We start from the raw sequence: 17,831 nt of genomic DNA on the forward strand, positions 1-17,831 counted from the left end.
TCATTTGCACAGCTTAACAAACACGTACAGCTAAATCTTAGAGCAAGGGTGTCGAACTCATTTTCTTCCGGGGGCCACATTCAGCGCAAAATTAAATCTGAAGTGGGCCAGACCAGTAAAATAATAGCATGATAGCCAATAAATAATGACAACTCCAAATTATTTTAATGCAAAAAATAACATTTAATTATATCAGTACTGACATTTACAAACTACCCAAACAAAAAGGATGTGAATAACCTGAAAAATAAATAGAATTTGTTAAGAAATATAAGTACAATTTTGTCAATATTAGGCCTCAACTTATCATTTATACATATGCATTACCGATCAGATCTACAAAGGCACAAAACATTTATTAACAGGCAAAATATTGTTAAAATTGCACTTAATTTTCTTTAGACATTTTGTGGTTGTTCATATTTGTTCAGGTTATTCCCATTTAATTGTTGCAGGATAGTTTGTAAATGTAAACATTGTCATAAGTTAATGTTTTTTGCACTAAATCAAGGAGAAAAAATTGGTGTTATCACTATTTATAGGTTATTATGATGTTATTTTTGAGTTTGATGCCTTTACTTGCACTTTGCAAATTCATCCCACGGACCAGATTGGAACCTTTGGCGGGCCGGTTTTGGCCCCCGGGCCGCATGTTTGACACCTGTGTCTTAGAGCAATACCCAGTCCATAAAGATGTCTTAAGTGCGGATATGACAAAGAAAACACAGCAGGTTTAGGATGTGTGCATTGCAGTGTATGGAAATATCTTTCACTGTACATTTATGATGCTCATTACATTACGAAATAAGGTTTGCTTTGCGTGATAAACATCTGTTTATTTTGCCGTAAAGACTTTACAACTGTGATCTGATGGGAATTCTTAAAATAGCTGGTAGAGTCAAGAAAAAAGTGCTCTCCTCTTCCAAGGCTGTTTTTGTTATAACATTTTACTTGCATGGTTGATGACCGGAAAGAGTTTTATTTTCCTTTAGATCAGGGGACTCAAACATGCGGTCCGGGGGCCAAATGCGGCCCACCAAAGGTTCTAATGCGGCCCATGGGATGAATTAGCAAAGCGCAAAAATTCCACAGTCAAGGCTGTTGAATTTGTTAGTTCAGGTTCCACATACAGACCAATATGATCTCCAGTAAAATAATAACATAATAACTTACAGAAAATAATGACTCCACATTTTCTTCTCGGTTTGATGTGACAAAAAAAAAAAAAAAATTACATTATGCCTATAAATAATGACAACTTCAAGTATTTGTCTTTGTTTTAGTGCAAAAAAATAACATTAAACTATGTAAATATTTACAATTACAAACTATCCTGTAACAATAAAATGTGAATAACCTGAACAAATATGAACAACCTGAAATGTCGAAAGAAAATTAAGCACAATTTTAACAATTTTCTGCCTGTTACTAAGTGTTTAGTGTCTTTGTAGATCCGATCTATAATGCACGAGACATAACATGGTTAAAATTGCACTTATTTTTCTGTAGAAATTTCAGTTTTTCAGGTTATTCACATCTTTTTTGTTTGGATAGTTTATAAAAGTAAGTATTTTCATAATTTAACTCTTTCGGTGCCAGACAGTTAAGGGGCTAATAAGCCTTAAAAGTGCCACAGAATTTGGCCGTTTTTCAGTATTTCGCGTCGTTTTAATAATCGAAGTCTGAATCGTCATCAGAACTCATTTTCTAGCAGATGGGACTGTTTTGACAGATCGCTGTGTTTACGATATTACTACAAAATGGCTATCTAATTTGCATATGATTTCATTCATAAATTCATTCAGAAAATTTCCCAAGCAGAAAACGAAACGCGAGCTCTTCCTTGGTCAAAAACCACTCGGTAACATCCGACCGATTGCTACTTAGATTCAAAACGCACCGGACGCAGCCGATTCATTATTGATCGTAATTTGCATAATTTATTCGGTCGCGTGACCTCAAATTCCCGTCTGGTCTCAAAAGGGGGACACAGAAAGAACATCATCGAAATGTGAGAAAGAAATGGGGGTGGATGGTTTGTTTGTACACAAATATGGCGTGTTCTCCAAAGCCGATCTGATCGGCCCGTGGTACTTTAAAGGTTGTATTCGTAAAGCCGATTTAATCGGCCCATGGCATTGAAAGAGTTAATGGGTTTTTTTTGCACTAAAACAAAGACAACAATTTGGAGTTGTCATTATTTACAGGTTATTCTGTTATTATTTTACTGGTGCGGCCCACCGGAGATCAAATTGGGCTGAATGTGGCCTCTGAAAGAAAATGAGTTTGAGACCCCTGCTTTAGATGAAAAGCTGACATTGACTATAAACCAGACTCACACACAGCTGTGAAAATGCCCTTCCCAACAGTGGTCTGCGATTCAGCACGGACCATGTGGGTTCTACTGCATGACTTGCAATTGAAATGTGGACCATATGGACTCCGGCAGAACGAGGGTCTGTACAGCAGTCGTGAATGGAGCTTTAAATCTCTGTACTAACAGGCTCTGCTGGGGCCTCGCACAGACCCTGTCAGCATTTTTGGAGAAAGACAGAAGGCAGCCTTTCTGGATTCCCAGGTAATTAACAGCGCTGACCTGCTCCGTCACCTGGCCTTTTCGGACTCAGGGGTTTCCTGTTCACCTTTTACCACAACAGAGTTCACAGGTTGTCAAGCTAAAAAAGAAAAAACTCTCTTTGATGTCAGTACAAATAGATGCTGAGTTGGAAAACAACTGTGAAGACCCATTTAGACCCAGAATACAACTGAGCAATACATATAGAACCAAGAAAATAGACCAGGGGACTCAAACATGCGGCCCGGGGGCCAAATGCGGCCCACCAAAGGTTCTAATGCGGCCCGTGGGATGAATTAGCAAAGCGCGAAAATTCCACAGTCAAGGCTGTTGAATTTGTTAGTTCAGGTTCCACATACAGACCAATATGATCTCCAGTAAAATAATAGCATAATAACCTACAGAAAATAATGACTCTACATTTTCTTCTCAGTTTGATGTGAAAAAAAAAAAAAAAAAATCTTACATTATGCCTATAAATAATGACAAATTCAAGTATTTGTCATTGTTTTAGTGCAAAAAAAAATAACAATAAACTATGAAAATATTTACATTTACAAACTATCCTGTAACAATAAAATGTGAATAACCTGAGCAAATATGAACAACCTGAAATGTCTAAAGAAAATGAAGCACAATTTTAACAATTTTCTGCCTGTTACTAAGTGTTTAGTGTCTTTGTAGATCCGATCCATAATGCATATGAGGCATAATATTGTTAAAATTGCACTTATTTTTCTAAATAAATTTCAGTTTTTCAGGTTATTCACATCTTTTTTTTGTTTAGATAGTTTATAAAAGTAAGTATTTTCATAATTTAATGGGGGTTTTTTTTGCACTAAAACAAAGACAACAATTTGGAGTTGTCATTATTTATAGGTTATTCTGTAATTATTTTACTGGTCCGGCCCACTGGAGATCAAATTGGGCTGAATGTGGCCCCTGAAAGAAAATGAGTTTGAGACCCCTGAAATAGACTGATGGACTTAAAATGAACCCATAAAGACCCAATGTTACTTTTCTGGCAGTTCCCAAATTGAAGTTTTCTCTATTTGTAACCTTTCTTAAGTGATTTATCACTATTTATTATAATATTATCCTCTGTATTTTGCATTTTTAGTGTACATCATTAGGGCTGGGTATCATGGCCAATTTCCTTAATCGATTTGATGTCGATTCATAAGGTTCTGGATCGATTAATTGTGATTCAATTCGATTCAGTATTAATTAATTGATTGATTCAGATTCATTTAGTGCACAGGTGTCAAACATGCGGCCCGGGGGCCAAATCTGGCCCGTAGGATAAATTTATGAAATGCAAAAATTACACTGAAGATATTAATCAATAGTGTAAAAATTATTTTATTTCAGGTTCCATACATTCACATATAAACCAATTAGATCTCAATTGGGTCAGAACAGAAAAATACTGTCATAGTAACCCATAAATAATGACAAGTGCAGATTTTATCTTTGTTTTAGTGTAAAAACATAAAATGTTTACATTAACAAACTATCCTTTTACAAAAAATGTGAATAAACTGAACAAATATGAACATCGTGAAATGTCTTGAGAAAAGTAAAAGCAATTTTATCAATATTATACCTGTTACTAAATGTTTTGTGTATTTGTAATTGCAGTGTAAGTTGTAATGCACATGTGTAAATGATAAACTGATAAACTGAGGCAGAATATTGTTAAAACTGCGCTGGTTTTTCTTAAGACATTTCAAGTTGTTCACGTTATTCAGATTTTTAAGGAAACGATGTAGATATAAACATTATCATAATGTAATTTTATTTTTTTTCACTGGTGTTAGTTTACTGGTCTGGCCCACTTGAGATCATATTGGGCTGAATGTGGCCCCTGAACTAAAATGAGTTTGACACCCCTGATTTACAGGAATGTCACGTACTTGATTCGCTACTCAGCTGCGCTTGTGAATGTAGCGGCAGAGTGAACGCCGGGCCGGTTCTGGTGTGGGCAACAAACGTCGTAACTCCTCAAATACAAGCTTCCGAAGGTAAGAAGGGAAAGGAAATGAGGTGCACGACAACAGGAGACAAGCTGAGCCGAGTCGAACCGGTTCCACGTAGTAGAAATGTGGCAATAGAGGAATTAGTAAAGCGTCTTTAGTTTCACTTTCACTGTACGCCCCACCTCACCCCCCTCTCCGAACTGGGCTGGCATCATCTTTTATTATTATTTGTACATACTGTATACAGGGTGGGGAAGCAAAATTTACAATGAACATTTAGTTGTTTTTTCTCAGCAGGCACTACGTCAATTGTTTTGAAACCAAACATATATTGATGTCATAATCATACCTAACACTATTATCCGTACCTTTTCAGAAACTTTTGCCCATACGAGTAATCAGGAAAGCGAACGTCAAAGAGTGTGTGATTTGCTGAATGCACTCGTCCCACCAAAGGAGATTTAAAAAATAGTTGGAATGTCCATAAAGACTGTTTATAATGGAAAGAAGAGAATGACTCTGAGCAAAACTATTACGAGAAAGTCTGGAAGATACTATTAAAGAAGAATGGGAGAAGTTGTCACCCGAATATTTGAGGAACACTTGTGCAAGTTTCAGGAAGCGTGTGAAGGCAGTTATTGAGAAAGAAGGAGGACACATAGAATAAAAACATTTTCTATTATGTCAATTTTCTTGTGGCAAATAAATTCTCATGACTTTCAATAAACTAATTGGTCATACACTGTCTTTCAATCCCTGCCTCAAAATATTGTAAATTTTGCTTCCCCAACCTGTATAGTATATTTTCTGTGCAGAGATGGAAATTTAAAAGACAGTTAATGCAAACACACCCGTTTGTACTCTTTTATACGTGCACCCAATGAGAATCGATAAAAGAATCGCTAAGGAATCGGATCGATAAGCAATATCGATAATGGAATCGGAATCGTTAAGTTCTTAATGATTCCCATCCCTAATTATTTTGACAGCCCTAATTAAAACACATCATGTCACCTTTTATTTATTGTAACAAAATCTAGTAGTAGTGCATTTATTGAAGGCGGCGTTATGGAAAAAATATTACTCTACTAATTCGTCTATAATAAAGAAGGATAAGTTCAAACGTTCAGTGTCAAAGAAATGCCTTTATTTGGAGCTCCATAGAAAGAGATACCCCTCAGACAAAGACTGAGACGGTCTGACCCCAAAAATACAAATCACCCTGTAGTCTTCTGTCTCCCATGAGAAAATTATGACGTGTGGAAAGTGTTTTGGTTAGTGTCAGGAACTGAGAGATAAGACCCCTGTGAGAAATGTTGGTTTGGCCTTCTTCTGTGGACACAACACAAAAGAGGTCCAAACTGCTCTACAGGGTGTTTCAAAAAAAAAACTATACACTCAGAAAAATGCCTAAAAAATGAAAGTTCCATAAATTTCAGAAAATATCTATACGGTTATTGATAGACCAAGGTCTCATGCTTCCATTACCACAATGGCAGGTATCCACCATACCACGTGAATGAGCATGGTACTTGTACTTAATTACCTCCGCCAAGGAGGTTATGTTTTTGCCAGGGTTTGTTTGTTTGTTTGTCTGTCCGTTAGTGTGCAACATAACTCAAAAAGTTATGGACAGATTTGGATGAAATTTTCAGGGTTTGTTGGAAATGCGATGAGGAAGAAATGATTAAATTTTGGCGGTGATCAGGGGTGGGGGGGCCCACGGGGGGGGCCACTGATCAGCCTTGGTGGAGGTCTGCGCTCTCCGAGTGCTTCTAGTTGGGATAGAAAATGGCTTGCGCACAGATATGAGAGGGTTAAAACAAGATCAGACACCACAATTGGAAAGCTTAGGCAGATGCTTTAATGCTGTGTAATTTACAAGAAAATTCAGTTAACCCTTTGTCTTCCAGAAGCCTCCAAACTTTGCACCCAGGCTGTGCCTTCCTTCACTCAAACAGCAAGTCCTTGCACGTCTGGTTCTGATCGTAGTCCATGCCAAAGAACGCAGGCACACACGGTTCAGTCTTCTACGTGACCACCATTTCTTCGCAGGCACAGCTCTGCCCTCCTTAGCATGTCATAAACCGCACGCCTTATCATTCCACCATCCTGCCTCAAAAAGAGTTACTTCAGCTTCAATACGATCCTGCAGGTCATCCAGGTTTCTTGGCGGAGTGACGTAGACCTTTGACTTCAGATGGCCCCACAAGAAAAAGTCAAGTGGGGTAAGATCGGGGGATCTTGGGGGCCACTCAACGGGATGGTTCAGTGCCTAAAATGGACTGTGGTCTGACAAATGTGAACAGTGCTTTGTAGCTTCCGAGAAATTTACGTAGTCATGCCTGGATGGCTCAACCTGGGTGCAAAGTTTGGAGGCTTCTGGAAGACAAAGGGTTAACTGAATTTTCTTGTAAATTACACAGCATTAAAGCACCTGCCTAAGCTTTCCAATTGTGGTGTCTGATCTTGTTTTAACCCTCTCATATCTGTGCGCAAGCCATTTTCTATCTCAATTAAGTACAAGGACCATGCTCACTCACGTGGTATGGCTGCTACCTGCCATTGTGGTAATGAAAGCATGAGACCTTGGTCTATCAATAACCGTGTAGATATTTTCTGAAACTTATGGAACTTTCATTTTTTAGGCATTTTTCTGAGTGTATCCTTTTTTTTGAAACACCCTGTATAATACACAGTGACATGAATATATCTGAAATAGAGTTAGAAGCCTATATGATATATGAAAATATATATGAATATATATGGATATAAGTAATTTTGCCATTACAGCGGTTTACAATAAATAAAATAAATGACAAGTCAAATAGATTTGTGCTTTTTTTGGACACAGTCAACATGCATCATTTAGCTCAATACATTTCATGTGCCAGTACCTGTGGTCAGCCTCCTCTGTTTACTTCACATGTCAGTGAATCTCCAGGTGGATGCTTTTGCTCCCATGGCTTTTGCACATGTTCTGCCCCCTCTGGCAGAGCGGAAGGTCATTAGACCTAGATGGCAGCGTTGCAGAAAAAGCAGCCGTCAAACTGCCACTCTGCCTGGGCTTTCTGTTTTTCATCTCTCTCTCTCATCCTTTTTGTTCCCTTCGTCCTCTCCCACACCGTCGTCTCCCTCCCCTCCGGCCTCTCTCCTACATATCTCTGTCATCACCTATATGTTCCACGGCTGGACCGTGTCCAGTACCCACCCAGACGCCCCCCGCGGACCACAGGGTCTCTCCCTTTCCAGCGATGACCTTGCTCATTGTGGCTAGTCGGTGGTGGTTTGTGGTACTGCTGATACCAAAGAAGAGAAGCCAGTGGCGCATAAGGAATAAATGATTAATTTCCCTCTTTTCCTGGTGGATGAACAATTGACATCCCCAGAGGGAACACTCCAGATAATGGTGCAAAATTGACATCATTTCAATTTCTAATTATTCCAAAAGCAACATTATAAATACAGGTACACTTATCATGGGAAGAGCATAAAAACATTACAGATGGACATTTAAAGTCAAATTTATTGTCAAGTATTGAGCATTAATGACAGAAATGAATGTGCAAATGGCATGTGAATACACATGACTGCGGATCCAATCTGTTACTGTTTACATATGAATGATTCATCGAGTTGTGACTGAACATTAAGGGCCAGTTTATTGATTTCACATTTTGTTGGAACAGGACCATGTTCATGTCAGGAACATCCAGCCATCCATGCATTTGCTAAACCGCTTATCATGTTCAGGGTCGCAGGGGGGCTGGTGCCTACTCCAGTGCACAAAGGCTACGAGGCAGACTCTGGACACACTCTGGGATAATAAAGTCAGAGCCACACTCATACATACACATACTTAGGTGCACTTTATAGATTTCTGTTTTACTCTGTTGGCTGTACATCTTTGTATAATATGGGAGTTAACTGGAGCATGTGGAGGAAACCCACACATACACATACTCATATGGACACGATTTGTACACTGTAAAAAAAAAAAAAACAACCTCTAATTTAACAGAATTTTCACCGTTTATTTTACAGATTTTTCCTGTATTTTTTTTTTTTTTTTTTTCAATTGCACTGAGTTACGAAAAATTGTTTTTTGCAAGTTGTCTAGGTTTTTTCAACTGAATTAGGACCATTTTGCACCGCTAAATCCAAAAATGACATCTGTTTTTCTCAATCAGGTCAGGTTTTTTTTGCTAATTTGATTTTGAAAAATTTGATCTTCTCACAAAATTGATTACATTTTTGTGACTTTATCAGTTGATTTTTTTTATGTAGTTCTCACCCAAAATAGGTTTATGAAACTTTATGAAACTTGTGACTTGATTCCCATTAGGTACAATGGTGCATTCACCGCAGATGAAGCAGAATACGTCAGGCTTATTTTTGCAAGATCTTCTAGTCGAAGCCATTTCATTCACCTGTAATATTAAAAAAAACATTAATCATAAATTGGCAAAAGTAAAATCTTCAGAACTCGTTTATTGCAAGAAATATGAAAGAATTTTGTATCATATGATGTGAAAATGCCCATAAATGTAAGCAAAAATGTTAAAAAGCCAATATGTAGCATAGTTCAGAAAGTTGACCTGATTGAGCAAAATTAATGTGATTTTTGGATTCAGCACACCAAATACATGTAAATATTCTTTATTAAACACTAAAAAGTAAAAAATACATAAATAAATAAATAAATAAACATATATATATATATATATATATATATATATATATATATATATATATATGCAAAACCTCATGTAAAGTTAAGGCAAAAAAATGGATTTTTATTATGGAAAATTACTGTATTTTTACTCAAATATATTCAATTAATGTGATGGTGAAACTGCTCACAAAGAAAGATACATATGTTTAAAACAAATCAATAATATTAAGACTCATTTATACATTTGCAAATGTATCGGAATTTCACAAATATTTCTTTTCTATTCATGAGATTAAACTGTTAATGTAAAGTTTAATACTATAAAATAAATAAATAAAACTAGATAAAATTACTGACAATAAAAGAAGTATTTGTTCTGTAAGTTTAACTAGACTTGTTTGTTAATTGACAAATATCTTGTGTAATTACGGGAGGTTTCACAACAAAAATGTTGAATAAATGTTTTTTTGTGAATGGATAACATGTATAAGCACTGATAAACTGTCCAAATACAGTTTTTATCAGTGGATTGGACAACTTAGTCTCATTGAAAAGTATATGTCATTCAACCACAACACTTCACCTATTCTTAAATTAGCAGAAGAATATTGTAAATATAAATGGTTGGTTATTTGTATTATGTACAATTTCAGGTTGTTCATATTTGTTCTGTTTATTGACATTTTATTGTTAAAGGATATCAGAATTTAATGTTCTTTGCAATAAATCAAAGAGAAACAATTGCTGTTACCATTATTTATAGGAATAATGTCATTTATTTTTTTTTATTTTTTTTTTTTTTACATTAAAGAAGAAAATTTTGAGTATTTTTATTTTTAGTTATTTCTAGGTTATTATGCTATTATTTTCGAGTTGGATCCCCTTGACTTAATATCTTCAGGGTAATTTTTGCACTTTGCAAATTCCGGATTGGAACCTTTGGCATGCTTTGGCATGTTTGCCACCTGTGGCCTAAACAGTCCATAAGTGACCTTGTAAATCTCCACATAAAACAGCATGGTGTTAAATTTTAAATACTAAAGTTTAAAAAGTAGTTTTCTCGCTGTGTCTGCTGTACCATCACATGCAGGATTTAGAACATAGCTTGTCAGTGAGACGTCTGAAAATATTAATGCAGAACACAAGCCCCTAACAAGCACAACCCTTTAACCCTTTAAGTCTGGTAGAACCCCCTCCTGCAATTTTTCATTAGACCTCCATCAATGACGTCCAAACATTAACTCCATTGCTCCTTAATTCAATTATTTATGCTTATTTCCTCTTTGCATTGAAGAACAAGCTAATGATAAATTGCCCGAATATCGTAGTTGTGTAAGAACTGTTGATGAATCATTGCTCCTATACTTAACGTCTCCTATAAGGTTGAGATGAAAGCAATTGCTCGGCTGAATGCAAGAAAATGCATGCAGCTCTGCCACCAACAACATCCTATCAAAGTTAATCCCTGCAGTAAAGGAGATTAGAAAACTGGCACTGCACTGTCTCTATGGTTACACTCCCAAATTGACTGTATGGGCGAAAAAGAGCAGAGCTTGTTGATTTGTGGAGTTATTTTCCTTCCGAGAAGCATCTGCAAGGTCAACTACTGTCAAAACATTATGTCAGACGGTGATATAGCTTAGAACACAGTAGAGCCGGTGCACCGTTATCAAAGGTCTCCGAAATGATGACTCTGATCCGTCACCGTAATGCTAATCGGGCTTCGTCCCCGTGGCGAAAGGCGCGCCAAACCACATCACTTGAAAAGCCTCATTTGAGCCAGAAAGCTATTTAGGCCCAATTCCCCATGAATTATGGCATGATTTGGAATTTCTTAGCTCCTCGGGCTTTTCGATGATTTAAAAATCCGTGAGGAATGTTCCGTAGTTCTACAAATCCCAGGCAGACATTTGTCTTGTTGATAAATTTGTGACCGAGGTCTGAGAGGGAGGCATTGATAGCATTATTCAGCTAATATTACTGATGTACATGGGGAGTCAGTGTTCCATGTCAGCAACATGCAAACCATTTATCTCTCTTATGCTGTACGTGGCTTCTCTTTTGGGTAAGCAGTCATTTATACCGCCGGTTGTGACAGGCAGAAAAATACCTCGCGTGTTTTCAAAGGCGATACGAGAGGGGCTTGTCTAAACATCCCTGTCCTCCATCTGTCTCCATTGGCCTTTCGATATGCACACTTGAATCTCTTCATCCGAGGTTTTCTGGCACCGGCATCCTGTGAATGGCCCTATAGGAACACAGCGAGAGAGCACTCCACTTCCTCCCACACTCGTTGGAGTGGTGGGATGTGGCCAGGGGGATGCACAATGGGACCGATAATTTAGAAGTAATGTATCGCTGAAGTATAATAAGCCCCACTCAAAGGAAAGCTATTTCACTCAGTTGAGGTTATCATAGCTGAAATATTAAAGGTGACTATGCAATTTATATAGGCAGTCACAATGTAAATATCAGCGGAAACAGGAAATGAGCATTTGTTCATTGTGTTAAAAAATGTAAAATATAACGTACACAGGCTACATATGGTTTAGTCTCATGGATAGTGTGGACGGATGGTGGTTCACTGAACTTTATGAACCAATATATACTAGAGCACATGCGGCCTGCGGACCAAATCCAGCCTGCCAAAGGGTCCAGTCCGGCCCCTGGGATGAATTTGTGAAATGCAAAAATTACACTAAGATATGAAGCTTGGTACCAGTCATGTGTATGTCAAATTATATTAAATTCCAATCAATATTTGTTGAGTTATAATGAAAAATGTGTCGTAAATGGGATTTTTAATGTTAAATTGAAATGTCCACAGAGTCCACATTCCACAGTGGATGTGGACAATTTTGTGCCAGATACAAGATATTGTTATAAGCTACGGGTGGATCAAATTGGAGGCTAATCGGAGTCGTTTTGAATTTTTTATGAATTTTCGAAAATTGCTCAATGATGAGAGATAAGAAAATTGTAGATTTTATGACCTTGCTGTGACCTTGAACTCTGGCCTACTTGGCCCAAAATTTAATGGGTTCATCCCAGGGCCTAGGCCTATCTGTGGGTAAAATATGGTAAAGATAGATACGGTAAAGATAGTTGTAATAGTTTTCCCGTAAAGTTGCTAACAAACAAACAAAAACAAAAAAATGACAGGGCAGGTCTATAATAGTTTAAGACTTGGCCCCAACAGAGTTGGATGTACTTGACTCCGTGGACGTCCGTGCACATCAACTTGTTTTTGAATGTGAAATTGGTATGCTCGACCAAGGTTATAATAGTTTTGGATTTTAATTAGTTTAGTTTTAATTAGTTTTGACTTTTTTTTCTCTAATTCAGTTAGTTTTCATTAGTTGTTAGAGCAGGTTTGCTAGTTTTTCTTAGTTATTGTTTTTTTTTTTTTTTTTTTTTTCTGAATGCTTAGTTTTAGTCTGGTTTAGTTTAGTTTTAGTATTAGTTTTAGTTATTTCATATATTTTATCTTCCTCACCATCCTATTCAAAGAAATTAGTGAGGTGCGGATATGGGTTACCCTGGACACTTTATTTGGGGGTCGGGTTAGGGCGGCTCATTGACTGAGCAGAGACACAAACACATGTACAGTACAATGTATAAATTCCCTATAGCAGGTTGGGGGGGGGGGGGGGGGGGGTGATCCATACACAACGTCACTTACGTGAAAACAATGCGAAGATGTGCAAAGTGTGAGAGGAGATGCACAAAGCAGCCAGCAGTTAAAGCAGATAGAAACATATATAAACTGGCTAACCAGCAGTTAAAGCAGATAGAAACATATATAAACCAGCTAACCAGCAGTTAAAGCAGATAGAAACATATATAAACCAGCTAACCAGCAGTTAAAGCAGATAGAAACATATATAAACCAGCTAACCAGCAGTTAAAGTGGATAGAAACATACATAAACCAGCTAACCAGCAGTTAAAACAGGTAGAAACATATATAAACCAGCTAACCAGCAGTAAACCGCATACAAACATATATAAACCACTTATAAACATATATAACTCAGTCCATCATCAGTAAACCACACCTTAGCAGATATGTCATATCGTAATCATCTCCAGTTCCATTATTAGCCAACTTTGCTTCATTTCAGTTCAGCTAGCTGTAGCTAGTAACATCAAACGTTTTGTAACATTACAACAGGTTCCATACCTCGGTAACTGGTTTAGTTTTCATCCTCTTTTCTCCTCTTCTAAACTGTGCAGTTCAGGCCTTGGAAGGCCTTTTCATGGTGATCAACTCTGCAGTCTTTACCTGGATGCTTACACCTGTCTGTCATTCAGCACCACTCTGTTTCTGTCACTCACACACAAAGTGAGCAAAAAAAACAAACAACAAAAAAACGACCCCATGTATCACTAAAGTCAATCCCAGACAGGACTGTGCTGCTTTGTCCCAGCTTTAGTCTGTAGGTTCCAGGTAGAGTGGGGACCAGAAGACGACTGGAAACCACCAGTGACCAGACATGACAGACTGTGAAGTGCCATATGGTGCCAACAGCTAAAATTGCTGGAGCGAAATAAATCAATTTGATATCAATCCGACATTGACAAAGATGAAAATGAAGGGAATTTTATCCATAATTTTTAGACGTTTTAGTTAGTTTTGTAAGCTCACAATACAGTTTCAGTTAGTTATCGTTTTTTTTCTTTTAATTAGAGTTTTGATTTATTTCAGTTAGCGAAAATGTTTTTTCAATTTTAGTTTTCATCATTTCGTTTGTTTTCGTTAACGATTATAACCTTGCGCTTGACTGACATCTCCAACGTCTGCGGACAGTGCATGCAGACAGTGCATCCTGCTCACACACGCACACAGTATGTCTGACTCTGTAGAAGCCTTTAAACCAGGCATGTCCAAAGTCCGGCCCGGGGGCCAATCACGGCCCGCGGTCAGATTTTATACGGCCCACAGCTTGGGTTTTATATTGTATTATTTATGGCCCGCTTGGACTGTTGAACCGAGTACATGACTCATAAAAGGTTCAAAATGCAGTTTCTCCTTTCACCTCATGGTGGCAGCACCACTCTAACTCTATCTGGCTCTGTGACCTTACCGTGAACCCTTTTTCGCTAATTTCTAACCACTGCGCCTGTAAATAAAAAAACAAAAGTTGACAGTGAGGGTCGCTGCTTCCAGGAGAGATGGGAATTACAATTTTTTTTTCACTGAAAATTGAGGCAATTATGTTTGCCTAATTTGTCAAGAGACTGTTGCCTTGTTTAAGGAATTCAATGTAAAGAGACACAAGCAGACAAAACATGCTAACGCATACGACAAGCTAGCAGGGAGTGAGCGTTCCGAAAAAGTGAAGCAAATTCAAGCTGCTTTAAACTCACAACAGTGACTCTTCATGTGAACCTGGGAGTTCAATGAATTCGCCACCAAGGCAGGCTACCAAGTTGCCAGGTTAGTTGCCTATAATTGCTGGTGTTATGTACTTGTAGATGTGACACAAAATATTACTTTCTGAATGTTTTTTTCAAAGAGTAAGAGTCATATGTTTTCATCTTAAACGTTAACAGACTTTACATTACTGAGTAATATATGAGTAATGATTACTCATATAAGTCATGTTTAAAATGAATGTGGGGTTAAGATTTTTATCAACTTGGATGTTTAAGATACGCTATACAGTTTGTTCTATGTTACCTGACTCCAGATGTGAAAGGAAGGCAGAATTGTTTTGTTTTGTTTTTTTTTTTAAATTTGTTCATACCTGAGTGGCTTAGATTTGGTTACATTGCCATTTAAAAAAATGATATTGTGACAATGAAAATAAAATTGTTGTAGAACAGCACATTTATATGTAATTTTTACTGTTTAAAAAATGTCTGAAGGGACCACTGGCCCCTGGCAATGTCCACATTATCAGATCTGGCCCTCTTGAAAAAAAGTTTGGACACCCCTGCTTTAAAGGCTCCCACTGTTGTACAGGTAATTTTCCTTTAACCTATCTTCAGAAACTTCAATCTAAGGGGGCACCACATGAGTCCTGCTGATGAACGAATGCCAAAACAATACGTAATTTAAGGTATGATTTTACCCAAAAATACAGCATAAATTAATGTTACCTGACACAAAACGGGATCCACCAATCTAGGTTTGGTTTCCTGGATTTGTGGATTCATCTACTTCTCTTTTCTTTGTCTTTCAGTGTCTGTAAAACGATAACTCTGACTGCTTTTCAAACCTTTTCATACAATCAATCGCACATCTGCTCTTTCCCATTTTTATTCAATATTGTTCTTCAGTTTAGACGGTATTGAAGCTAACGCTGCTGCTCATCTCCCTCTGTCCGCCACTCAGTGGGCGGAACTGCGGTGACTTCCGCTAGCGGTGACGTCACATGCATATATGTACATAAAGTGTGCATAAATGAGTCTTAATATTATTGATTTGTTTTAAACATATGTATCTTTCTTTGTGAGCAGTTTCACAATCACATTAATTGAATATATTTGAGTATAATGCATATTTGAAATATTAAGGGATTGTGGGAGTTGCTAGTTTTTTTTTTTTTCGTTTTTTTTTTTACCACCAGTAGATGCTGATTAAAGTTGTAGATTATGTTGAGTGAATATTTAAAATGATGTCAGATGTTAATGTTAACTTTAATGAAGGGGATATGACTCTACTGAGAGAATCCAAACTGAAATGGGCCATTGGATAATATTACAGATTTCTCTCCATCACAGTTCAAATAATATACATACACCTCATTACAACTCATTTTTACGTATTTTGGTTATGTAATCTAACTTTTTTAAAGTTAACTTAGTGTCTTTTGCAGGGGTGGCACTACCAATTGTGGGCCCCATGAAAGGTAGATGTTGTGGACCCTTTCATGAAAGTCAGTATCTTGTAAAATTGGGGTGGTGGCTTACATAGCGTCACTTACACTAGTGTGGAAATGAAACTGAAACTTAACATGCTTTCAACATCCAACTACCGACTTCAATGCCTCTGTTGCACCGGCGGATCTTAAACGAAATTTTCATGACTTCTAACCTGTATCCACTGGACCCCCTCCACTGCTCTATGGGCCCCCCACAAATGCTGGCTTTTTTTGGCTTAATTCAAGCAAAAAAATGTTGCTTTTGCTTTCATTTTTGGTTAATTCAAGCAAAAAAAAAAAAAAAAGAAAAATGTTGCTTTTGCTTTTATTTTTGGTTAATTCAAGCAAAAAAAAAAAGAAAAAAAATGTTGCTTTTGCTTTTATTTTTGGTTAATTCAAGCAAAAAAAAAAAGAAAAAAAATGTTGCTTTTGCTTTTATTTTTGGTTAATTCAAGCAAAAAAGAAAAAAAAAATGTTGCTTTTGCTTTCATTTTTGGTTAATTCAAGCAAAAAAAAAAAAGAAAAAAAATGTTGCTTTTGCTTTCATTTTTGGTTAATTCAAGCAAAAAAAAAAGAAAAAAAATGTTGCTTTTGCTTTCATTTTTGGTTAATTCAAGCAAAAAAAAAAAGAAAAAAAATGTTGCTTTTGCTTTCATTTTTGGTTAATTCAAGCAAAAAAAAAAAGAAAAAAAATGTTGCTTTTGCTTTTATTTTTGGTTAATTCAAGCAAAAAAGAAAAAAAAATGTTGCTTTTGCTTTCATTTTTGGTTAATTCAAGCAAAAAAAAAAAAGAAAAAAAATGTTGCTTTTGCTTTCATTTTTGGTTAATTCAAGCAAAAAAAAAAGAAAAAAAATGTTGCTTTTGCTTTCATTTTTGGTTAATTCAAGCAAAAAAAAAAAAGAAAAAAAATGTTGCTTTTGCTTTTATTTTTGGTTAATTCAAGCAAAAAAAAAAAAATGTTGCTTTCACTCTTTTTTTTTTTTTTTTGCTTGATTTAAACAAAAAAAAAAAAAAAAAAAAAACTTGCTCATGCTTTTTTTTTTTGTTAATTCAAGCAAAAAAAATGTTGCTTTTGCTTTTTTTTGGTTAATTCAAGCAAAAAATGTTGCTTTTTTTTGTTAATTCAAGCAAAAAACATGTTGCTTTTGCTTTTTTATTGCTTAATTCAAGCAAAAAATGTTGCTTTTGCTTTTATTTTTGGTTAATTCAAGCAAAAAAAAAAAAGTTGCTTTGGTTTTTTCTTTTGCTTAATTCCAGCAAAAAAAAAAAGTTTGCTTTTGCTCTTTTTTTTTTTTTTTTTTCCGCTTAATTCAAGCAAAAAAAACAAACAAAAAAAAACAACTTGCTTTTGCTTTTTTTTGTTAATTCAAGCAAAAACATGTTGCTTTTGCTTTAGGTAATCAGCTCAAAATTTGGACATATTTTCAGTTTCAGTTCTTAAATGAAATTTTCACAACTTCTAACCTGTATCCACTGGACTCCCTTCACTGCTCTATGGGCCCCCCACAGATGCTGGGCCCCATGAATTTGTCATGTTTACCCCCCCTTATCAGCCCCTTAGGTCTTACGTAAAATCATCAGCATCATCAATCATCATCATTTAGAGTTTAGTTTGCGTACCTTTACAGGAAACTGAGACATCATTGCTGAATAAACGAATTAGACTACAACAAACTAGACCATTTACCAATAACAAATAATGACAGCGGTGTATTAATCCGGCGCCTCGGGCA

The sequence above is a fragment of the Sphaeramia orbicularis genome, chromosome 6, assembly GCF_902148855.1.
Source record: "Sphaeramia orbicularis chromosome 6, fSphaOr1.1, whole genome shotgun sequence".
NCBI lineage: Eukaryota > Metazoa > Chordata > Actinopteri > Kurtiformes > Apogonidae > Sphaeramia > Sphaeramia orbicularis.